Below are 10,731 nucleotides of genomic sequence, written 5' to 3'. Positions count from 1 at the left end.
TTTTTTGTACTGGGGATCGAACTTGGGTCCTATCTTTTGAGGTGCACCTGCCACAATTTCATTTGTGTACCCTGAATCAGTGAGTGTGGCTCAGAATGTACCATGGAAAGTAAAAAAAAACAAAAAACAAAACAGTCCATCCTTCAAAGGTTAATTCCTTCCAGAAACACCCTAACAGACATATGCAGAGATAAAGATATCAATTAATTGCCTTTACATTTGTTTATAAAAATCTGCTCTTCAGAGAATTGAATTATGAAATGTAAATTATAAATGTCTTTCTTTAAAATTTTGAATTTGAATCATGAAATGTAAACTATAAATGTCTTTCTTTAAAATTATTTATTCAAATTAGTTTGCTTTCTTTGGTACTTATTATTTAATACTCATTTCAACATGTGTTTTCAAATTACTCAGGTACTTAGGAATTGGTTTTAAGGAATATGTGCAGTAACTGCAGAAGAATCACGTTGATCATATCATTGAATACTGTCTCTAGTCACAAACAGATCTTTCTTCCCTTTTGCATTTTTTCTTTTTTGAAACTTTGCATTCTATAAACACCTTATATAGTTCTTTCAGGATAATTATGAGTGAAGTCATTGTTCACATTACTGGGTTGAGTCTTTTATCACATTTTAGAATTGTTATTGTTTATGTAAAATCCATTATAGATTTCTATACTTGAGGTTATACCAACTTCAAGTTTATGAGGACAACAAAAATAATGCATAATGAGTAGTGACAAAGTGTTATCAACATACACTGATCATCATTTATTTAGGTTAGAGATCACAATTTTCCTGAAGATTAGCTGACCTGCATTATATTCAGATTGGGCATATCTACTCTATGTTTTCTAGGATCTGTTCCATTGTCCAAAGCAGTCACATAGCTAAAACTGACTTCAAGTGAATTAATATACTCTATTTCTCTAGTTGCAATAATGGTAGAACATAACAATCATTGTTGAAAGAGGATAGAAAAAGTTTTAAGGACACCAGTAAATACACTGGTAAGTAACAATTGTACCTGTGTCTCTGTTCTTACTTATAAGCATTTTTTTTCAGTTTAGTGTTTTGATATTTTTCTTGGATAAATTATGTACATAATGAAAATTTAAAAAATAATAGTTATAGTATTATGCTTCATTTTATTTTATGACATATGTAGTTGCTAGGATACCTAATAAAACATGTAATAATATTAATGAGAGTGGGTGTACATATTCTTAGCTCTGTTTTTAACTGTTTCTAAGGGTTCGTTATTCATTTACAGGCTCAGGAGATTATGGCAAAAGACTAAGTCTTGAAGGATCTTACGATTAACATATAGGTCTTGAAGACAAGAAGACAAGATTGTCAAAAGAAATGGTTAGTGTGGAAGTCAGACCCAAATAAATGGAGTCCTAGCAACTAAATTTGAAAAGAAGCAATCAATAGTATTAAATATTGCTAAAGTGTGAATTTTCTTTTATTATTGTGAAATATCATTTTTCATACTTATAGATATATGCTCATTGCTAGTTTGCTAACAGTTGTTCCTCTTTTTGTAAATATGTTCTTCATTTAATTTCATTATCATGTTTTTATGTGTCTATTTTACATTGAATAAGTGTATATTACTCATAGACTTAAAAGTAAGGTTTGCTAAAAGCAAGAAAGGACTCTGACATTTCTTGTGGGCCTATAGATCCCCAATAGGAAACAGGTCAAGAAAAATTGGACCTTATCTTCATTTTGTATCCTTTATTGCCTGAAAACTGTTTTCTGTCAGGTTCTTGCTCAGTGGTACATATAGACATGTTAATCATTTATAGAGTATCTGTCTAAAGGTTGGCAAAACAAATTTGATAAGCCCTAAATTGAAATCCTACCTTATCCCCTTCAACACTGAAAACATCAGTTAACAGATTTACAGAGACATTCAACTATTCTCAAGTCTTCAGTTATCACCCTAAACCCAGGGTCACCATGGATTTTAGCAGAGCCTTACAAGGTTTAGACTGCTTCCAGAGGAAATATTCATCTCATGGAGGCCAAATTGCCCCCTCAAGCAGTAAGAGCTTATCCTGGAGCCATCTTGCAAGAATGGAATTGGTATTATTATCAATAATATTCTGGCTCACCCCAGAAAATCTACAGAACTTGACCTTAGTTTTTGAATGAGAAAGTTTGATGTTCTTCATCAAACAGACCTGAGTCTCCTCCCATGCTCAGACTGTAAGGTGCCAGCTTCAACTTTGTGAGTGCCTTAAGTTAAAGATCCTTATTATTTTCTCTTACTTTCCCATTAAATATTTTGTTTATAAAGTTCCTACTGATGCTTCAGTGGTAATAGAAATTACCCATTAGCAAGGACCCATGCTACTTGTTGATCTGTTGAGGTAAATGTTGGTATTTCATTCCTATAGTTCCATAGCAGGAGAAGCCATATTAAATCTTGTCACTGAAGTACCTGTAATATGCAAATATCTTAACTTATACTGGGGGAGACTAACTAAAAAAGAGTCACTGCCACATTATTTTGTACGTGTGGAATACATTTTGGTTGAAAATTTTAAAATTGCATTATATTAGTGGTGTGATTTTTGAAATTGTGTCATAAGAGAAAAAGATGTAAATGGGGGATAGGCAAAATAGAGGCTGCTTTTAGCTGATATAATTTTTCTTTTGTATTATGATTAATTTCTATATATCTTATCAGTGGCATTCATGTATTCTTGATAAGCCACTACTTAAATGGAAGCCACCTTCATTCTGTAACAATATTTAGCCATATGCTCAAGGTCTTTATAATCACAGTAAAGCAATCCCTTAATAAAAAACTAGCTTTGTGCACATGAACAAAGCCAAAATACTAAGATTATATGTGCTTAGAGGTGATTCAGAAAAATAAGATGCCATTATCTGAATATAGATCTCTAATTATAGTCTCGGGGATCAAAACTTAAGGAAAGCTGTCATCTTGGTATGAAGATTCATATAAATTTTGATACATTTTTCTATTTTACAGTAGTTGGGACAAATCTTCAGATTCTCTAAGAACTCACTAAGTTGCAAAGGGTAGAAAATTTGTTACACAGTATCAAGTATTATATTGGTTTACTGAAAAGTTGAGGAGAAATTTTGCTTTTATCAGGCAGTGCTGGAAATATAAACTTCTGTCTGACTTCTGTTGTGTGACTCCATTTTCAGACCCTTGCTTTGAAATGTTAAATTTCTGTAAGTATGTTATATACTGTCAAACTTTTTGTATTAACTTTCATCATGTAAATTATACCTCAGGTACCCATGAATGATCAATCATTTTAGGAAGGGAATTCTGGTTTATGCTTGGTTATCTTAATCACAACGCCTGGAGATGGGAAAGGTAATTTAGAACATGATATCAACAGACAGGAAGGTGTGGAATCATGGCTTGAAAAATATATCTACTATCAGTGTCTACTTAATATATTCATTTATGATAAACTTACTTGTATTAGGTTTACATTCTAATTTAAAATTAATTACATTTTTCAACTTTTCTAATTCTTTGAAATGACAAGTGCTTTTGTGAATGTCTTTGTTTATTTGGACAATGCAAATACTATTGCATTCCATTCTGTCTTCTCATCTGTACAGCTGTGAACTTTTTCCATTGTTAAGAATGGCGCTTTTTTCTTTTCACTTATGTCAAATGAGTAAGAATTTGGAAACTCACCTCTAATATTCTATCTTGGGAACCAGGTTTTTCCTTTGGTTTACCTTTAGGGGTTGCACAGATGGAGTTAGTCTGCTACATGTGATTTATCATTTGTGTACCTGCTTCTTTTCTTACATGTTCAGAGCAGTACTTTAGGAATTCCCTGATATTGTCACCCCATTGTTCATATCTACCCTTCATCTTTTGATATAATAATAAAAAATAGTTGGGACCCTGCTTTCCCCTGTAAAAAGAATGAGGTGTAACTGTTAGACAAATTAAGGTGTGGCAACAGCATCTCCATTTATCAAGTTGATCTTTGGATCTGAACTTAATCCAAATAGGTCTATTTTCATAGCATGGCCCTCAACACATATCAAACAATGCTATATTCCTCATTTGTTTTCTCCTGGCAAATTTTTCTATCTCTTTTCCATAAGTACATAAAGAAAATTTCATCTGATGATGGCTTTCCTTTTAATTCTGCATTTATGCTTTGTTTTATAATTTCATTACTGATATTTAAATGGAAGCATAAGAAGTCCATAGCATTGTCTGTTTTTCTATTTATATGTTCGTTTCTCTTTTACTCATTACCTAAAATATAGTAATTATGTCTTTTATTGGGAATGTAATTTCTATGTTTCCTTTATGTTTAGCTCTTAAAAACATGACATGCATGATGGTGTGAATATTTTGTTATACAGTGGAAAAAAATGAGTTTTTATATTTCACGTAACACTAGCTAATACCTTTCCTGTCTAGAGGAAGTTCCTTTACAATATTATGTTTAAATAAAATTCAGGTGAATTGCTTTGAAAATTTATTTTATTTAACACTGAGAGAAGGATATATGTAAATGGCATAATATGAAGTTCTAAGCAAAGTGTAATGCATGTTGTATGCTCTCAGTATATTTATATTATAACACATATTTTAAAAGTCATAAGAATGAGACCCACTGGTAAGAAAAAATAAATAATATATATTTAATATAAATTTAAATAGCTTTATTAGTAAGGACAATGCTGTGGTAATAGTATGCTTTGGACACTAAATGTCCTCTATCGGCCCGTGTATTAAAGGCTAGATGTCCAGGGTGGCACTTTGATAAGTGGTGGAAGATTTAAGAGAATCACCCTTTGAGAAGTCCTTGGATCTTTGGGGACATGTCCTGGAAGGCTATTATTTGATCAGAGCTTCTTCCTCTTCCCCCACCCTCCCCAGGATCATAATGTAAGCAGTTTGTTCCTCCACACATTTCCTACGTTGCCATCAGAATCCCCACGAGAGGCCTAAAGCAGTTGGTCTGCCCATTTTAGCTCCGGACAGCCCCAAATTATGGGCCGAAAGAAGCATTTGCTTTTTTAATAATTAATTATTTCAGATATGTCCTTAAAGAGACAAAAAGCTGTCTAATATACATGGTGTTTGTAAAACTCAGAGACATGACAGAGATTAGAAAAATCAAGAAGGGAAGCTCATCAAACATAGGTAATCTAACACAACACTTATTTCTTAGAGTTTAGTGTATTAAATATTATAAACACTAATTTTAAATATATATTTCAATATGTGCATATATGTGTGTATTTTTGTAATATGCACTTATTATTTTAAATGTAGTAAGTCACTTTCTATACAATGTATAATGTACTATGTAATTTGTCTACATTTTACTTGTATAACAATATTTAATATGTGCAAAGATATTTTATACTAATAAAACAATTATTTTATTCTAATTTCATATTTGATTACAAAGTTGTGAAATAAAAACTGGATATCTGAAGATTATTCAATAATTAAACTCTAAAGAATAATATCTCATATGAAAAATCACATTTTGATATCCCAAGATATTTTTTAAAAGAGATTTTTATGAACTAGAAATATATGGGACAAAAATATTTTACAGTGAAAAAATTGTCAGAATTTTAAAAGAATTTAATTTAATGCTATTAAGTATGTCAAAACTGCATTAATAACTGACAAGATGATAAATGATTCATCATACAAATGATGATTTGTACACATACAAATATAGATTTGAAAAAACACATTAATAAATATATACACACAAGGAAAAAAAGAAAGAAAGAAAAAATTGTAAGCAGACTAATCCATACAGGTATTATAAGTAGTATAATGGTTCTTAACTCTCAGATAATTGTGCCACCAAAAAATAAGAAGAATGACAATAATATTAATTATAACATTATATAACATGTTTTAACAGTTAATGCTTGTAAACGTATCTCAAACATGGTAAAGAAATACAGGACAATGCAAAGGAAAATAGAATTTTTTTCCTTGAAAATAATATGAGAAATTGAACAATGTCCTAATAATATAATATAACATTTGAGGATTAGACATAAATAGACCCTTATATCTATCCAGATAGAAGAATATGAGCACCAAATATGTAGAAAAATGAAACTCAAGGTGAATAATTCATTTTAGTTCTTACTTATCTTACACATGATGAACAATAAAGAAAGAGAACAGAAAAATCTGGAGAAATCTTTTGTCCAATATTTGCTTTTCCTGATGGTACAAACATTTCAGGGGTATACCAACACTGAAAGCATACTGCTTATGTTTCTTTCATTCAAAACTTATTTAAAATTTTAAAAAATTACCTGATATATGAATCCAAATTAAAGTCTTCAGAATGGGACCTGGTCATAGAAATACAGAAGAAATCAATTAAATTTAAACCTTTCAAGAGTGTATAAGAAGCAACTGACTAATTTTTGGTTTCAAAACTAAATACCATTTTGAGAAGAACTATTACATGTTCACTGAAAATATTTGTTTCCTGAGTTACAGCATTTTTACTTCTTATCATTGGATCTTCTTGAATTGCTTTGGCCAGAGGAACTGTTTATATTCTTTACTGATTTACATATATGCATATAAAATCATTCAAAACTATTGAATTTTTCTGTTCTTTGTAGTGAAAGGGAAAAATTGCCTGTTAAAATTCAGTAGTAGACCTCCATGATCAATGACACCTGGATTCCAATGGAAGATGCACGCTTCTTATCTACTCTATCCACTCAGTCTTATGAGAAAAATTCATCAAAAAAACCAGGAAAAATCTTTCCCACATTGTAGGTTGTCTTTTAGTTCTGTTGATGGTTTGCAGTGCAGAAGCTTTTTAATAAGGTGAGATCCCAGTTGTTGATTCTTTCTGCTAATTTCTGTGCTACTGAGGATTTGTTCATAAAGTCTTTTCCTATGCCAATGTCTTCAAGAGTTCTACCTAACCAGATTTAGTGACTCTTTTTAATATTTACATCTTTAATCCACTTGGATTTTATTTTAGTGTATGGTAAAAGATAAGGGTCTAGATTTAATCTTTGGCAGGTTGAAATCCAGTTTTTCCAGCACCATTTATTAAAGGGGCATTCTTTCCTCCAGTGGAAATGGTCAACTCCTTTGTCAAAGATGAGGTAGCTAAGTACATCTGGAGTTATTTTTGTGTCTTCCAATCTGTTCCACTGATAGTTTATTTGCCAGAACCATGGTGTTTTGATCTCAATGGCTTTGTAGTATAGTTTCAAATTGGGAATTGTTATACCCGCTGCCACATTTCTGTTGACTAGTGTGGCTTTTGCTATTCTAGGTTTCTTTTGGTTCCAAAAGAATTTTTTTGTTATGTTTTTTCTAGTTCTGCGAAATATACTGTTAGAATTTCAATTGGCATTGCATTGAATTTGTATAGCAGATTTGGTAGTAAGGCCATTTTCACTATGTTGATTCTTCTTATCCAGGAGCAGGGGATATCTTTCCATTTTCTTATGTCTTCTTTGATCTCTCTTTATTTTTTTCAGGGTGCTGTAGTTTTCAGTGTAGAGGTATTTATCTAGATTGGTGCCTAGATATTTCATATTTTGGATGCTATTGTGAAAGTAATTATTTCCCCAATTTCTCTCTCAGAGAGTCTGCTACTTGTGTACAAGAAGGATACTGATTTTTGAACATTGACCTTCTAACCAGCTACCCTGCTGAAAGTGTTAAGTCTACAAGTTTTTTGGTGGAATTTTTTGTGTCTTCACTGTAGAGATTATAGCATCAGCAAATAATGATAGCTTAACTTCTTCCTTTCCTATCTTTGTTGCTTTAATTTCTTTCTCTTGTCTTATTGTTGTGGCTAATGTTTCCAGAACTATGTTGAACAAGAGTAGTGTTAATGGGCATCCTTGTTTTTTCCTGATTTTAACATGAAGGTTTTCAGTTTTTGTACATTTAAGATGATGTTGGTTGTTAGTTTTTCATAGATAGCCTTTATGAAGATGAGACATAAACCATCCATTCCAATTTTTTGCAGGTTTTTTTTAAAATCATGAATAGTTGTTGAATTTTGTCAAATACATTTTCTGAATCTATTGAGAGGACTGTATGATTTTTATTCTTATCAACCCCCCCAAATATAAAGACCAGATTTTAAAATGGGCATCTGAAATGAAAAGACATTTCTCATACAAAAAGTAAAAGCAGAGGTAAATATATGAAAAAATTTTCCACATCACTGGCCATTTGAGAGATGCAGATGAAAACAATGCAGAGATTCCACCTCACCCCAGAAAGAATAGCCTGCTGTCAAGAAATCAACCAATAACAAACGTTGGCAGGGTTGTGTGGATAAAAGAACCCTTCTCTATTGTTGGTGGGAGTGCAGACTGGTGCAACAACAATGGAAATCAATATGGAGATACCTCAAAGAGCTAGGACTAGAGATTCCTTTTGACCCAGGAATCCCTCCACTGGGTATCTTTCCAAAAGAATTAAAAGAATCATACCACAGTGTTATATGCACACCCATGTTTATAGCAGCACAGTTTGTAATAGCTAATATTTGAAAACAGCCCATTTACCCATCAGTTGGAGACTGGATAAAGCAGATGTGTTTTTTTCTATAAAATGGAATACTACTCAGCCATAAAGAATGACAAATTAGAGTCATTCATAGTGAAATGGATGCATATTCAGTATATACTCAAGTGAAATAAAAAAGTCGCACATGTGTAAATACTGAAGTTTCTCTGCTGTGAAAAGCTATAATTGTACATAAGATCCTAATGGTAAAATTGACAGTGTGAAATAGGAAGAAAAAATGCTAAATGTGTAGAGGAAGTGGGAAGTGTAGGGGAAAGGAAATAAGGGAAAAGGAATAAAAAAAATGAGGAAATTTTAAAAAATGGAAATAAAATATTCATAAATAGGCAAGGGAGGAGATGTTAAAAGAGGGCAGGGGTAACGGGAAAAAATGAGAAGCAAAACCTGTCATATAAAGGCACAAGATCCCAATGAGAACTATAAAAGACCAGGAAGAGGTTGAATCAACTTCCACACACGAAGCCTACCCATCATCTTCAGTTTGTTGGGTAGAAATGACAGAGAAATTTTGTGCCATAATTTAATATTTGTCCCAAATTCTAAAAGTAAGATTAGAGGATGAAGGGAGGGCAGGGACAGGGGGGAAATGAGAACCAAGACCTTTCATGTAATGGTAGAAGAACCCACTAATATATGCAACTGTACTGTATACCTAAACTGTACAAATAAACTAAATGAGAGAAAAGAAAGTAAGATTAGAACCTGAGCACGTAGGCTTGTTCACAAAATAACACAGTATAAAAGCCAGGCATTCAAACATCAGTATGGGCTGATACATACATATATACATACATACATACATACATATATCTATATATCTATATCTATCTCTCTATATATATATATCTACATATATATCTATATATATCTATATATAGATATATATCTACATATATATCTATATATCTAGATATCGATATATATATCTATGTATTTATCTCCTCTACTAATACACATATATCCTTTACAACAAAAAATGTTTTGTTCCTTTTCCCAAGAAAATACATAATAGAAGATTGTGTGAGAAGACTTTCTATGTAGAACAACCAGTATGATATCAGTTAAGTCTTGTTCTTCACTATATGTATTAGTCCACTCTTTCTGTCATTGTGCCCATGACTTCTGTGGCCTTCCTACTGAAAGTCTGAAAATCACTAACATGGGCCTACTGAAGAGCAGAGACTCAAACTTCTTGAAATCCCCTGAATCTGGACCAGCAATTTTAAAAAATTCACAAATGACTTGTACATGTTGAAGTTTGAGGAATATTGTTCTGGTATGACTTAGAGATCAAGAATTAAGTGGTTGATAGCAACAAAATCCTCGAAAATGAATGAAAACAAGTCATAAATTAATTTCCCAGATATAGTGAAGTTTTACAGGATAAAAGTGCTAAGTGAAAAATATACAGTGGCATTTATTAAAGTTAAAGTAAGTTGATGAATAAAATTCTTCATTTGTGAATTTCTTCGTTTTCTTCATCTTAGGTAGAGGAATTTTAACTGGATATCTTAATGTAATCCTTCCAGCCTTATCTGAAGTCCACTATGAATAGAAATTAGAATGTTTCCTTTATTTCCTCCAAAGAAATTCTGCAGATCTCCTAGTGTAACATTTTCAAGGTATCAAAAATAATAAATGTATAATAAAATTTCAGGATGATCAATAATAACCCTGTAAATTTGTTTTGAACTTCTTACATTGACTTTGATTTCCAGGAAACTTATCATAGACTTTGCTAATGAGGCAAAATAGGACAGATAGAAAAAGCATAAAAGAAAACGGAAAATTGCACTTTCTGTTTTGACAGAAGTTTAGGTAGAGGTTGAGGAGTTCCAGAGTCAATATTCTGATGATCCTTGATATTGCTTTAACTCTAGCACCACAGGAATAGTCATTGCTAGTATACATTATTGGAATATTAAGTTGTTGAAAATTTTATGCATGATGTGTACATAATAGTGTGTACATATACATGTATTATTTAAAAACACAAAAAACACATACATATATCTGTGCATATCTAATGCATAAAGATATTGGGAAATATTTAAATAACACATATAGTAGATATATACAAATACATACTCACACACACACACACACACACACACACACACATATATATATATATAT

The sequence above is a fragment of the Fukomys damarensis genome, unplaced genomic scaffold, assembly GCF_012274545.1.
Source record: "Fukomys damarensis isolate Sample0158 unplaced genomic scaffold, DMR_v1.0_HiC HiC_scaffold_38, whole genome shotgun sequence".
NCBI lineage: Eukaryota > Metazoa > Chordata > Mammalia > Rodentia > Bathyergidae > Fukomys > Fukomys damarensis.
The sequence above is the reverse complement of the archived record's forward strand: the minus strand, read 5'-3'. Positions refer to the sequence as shown.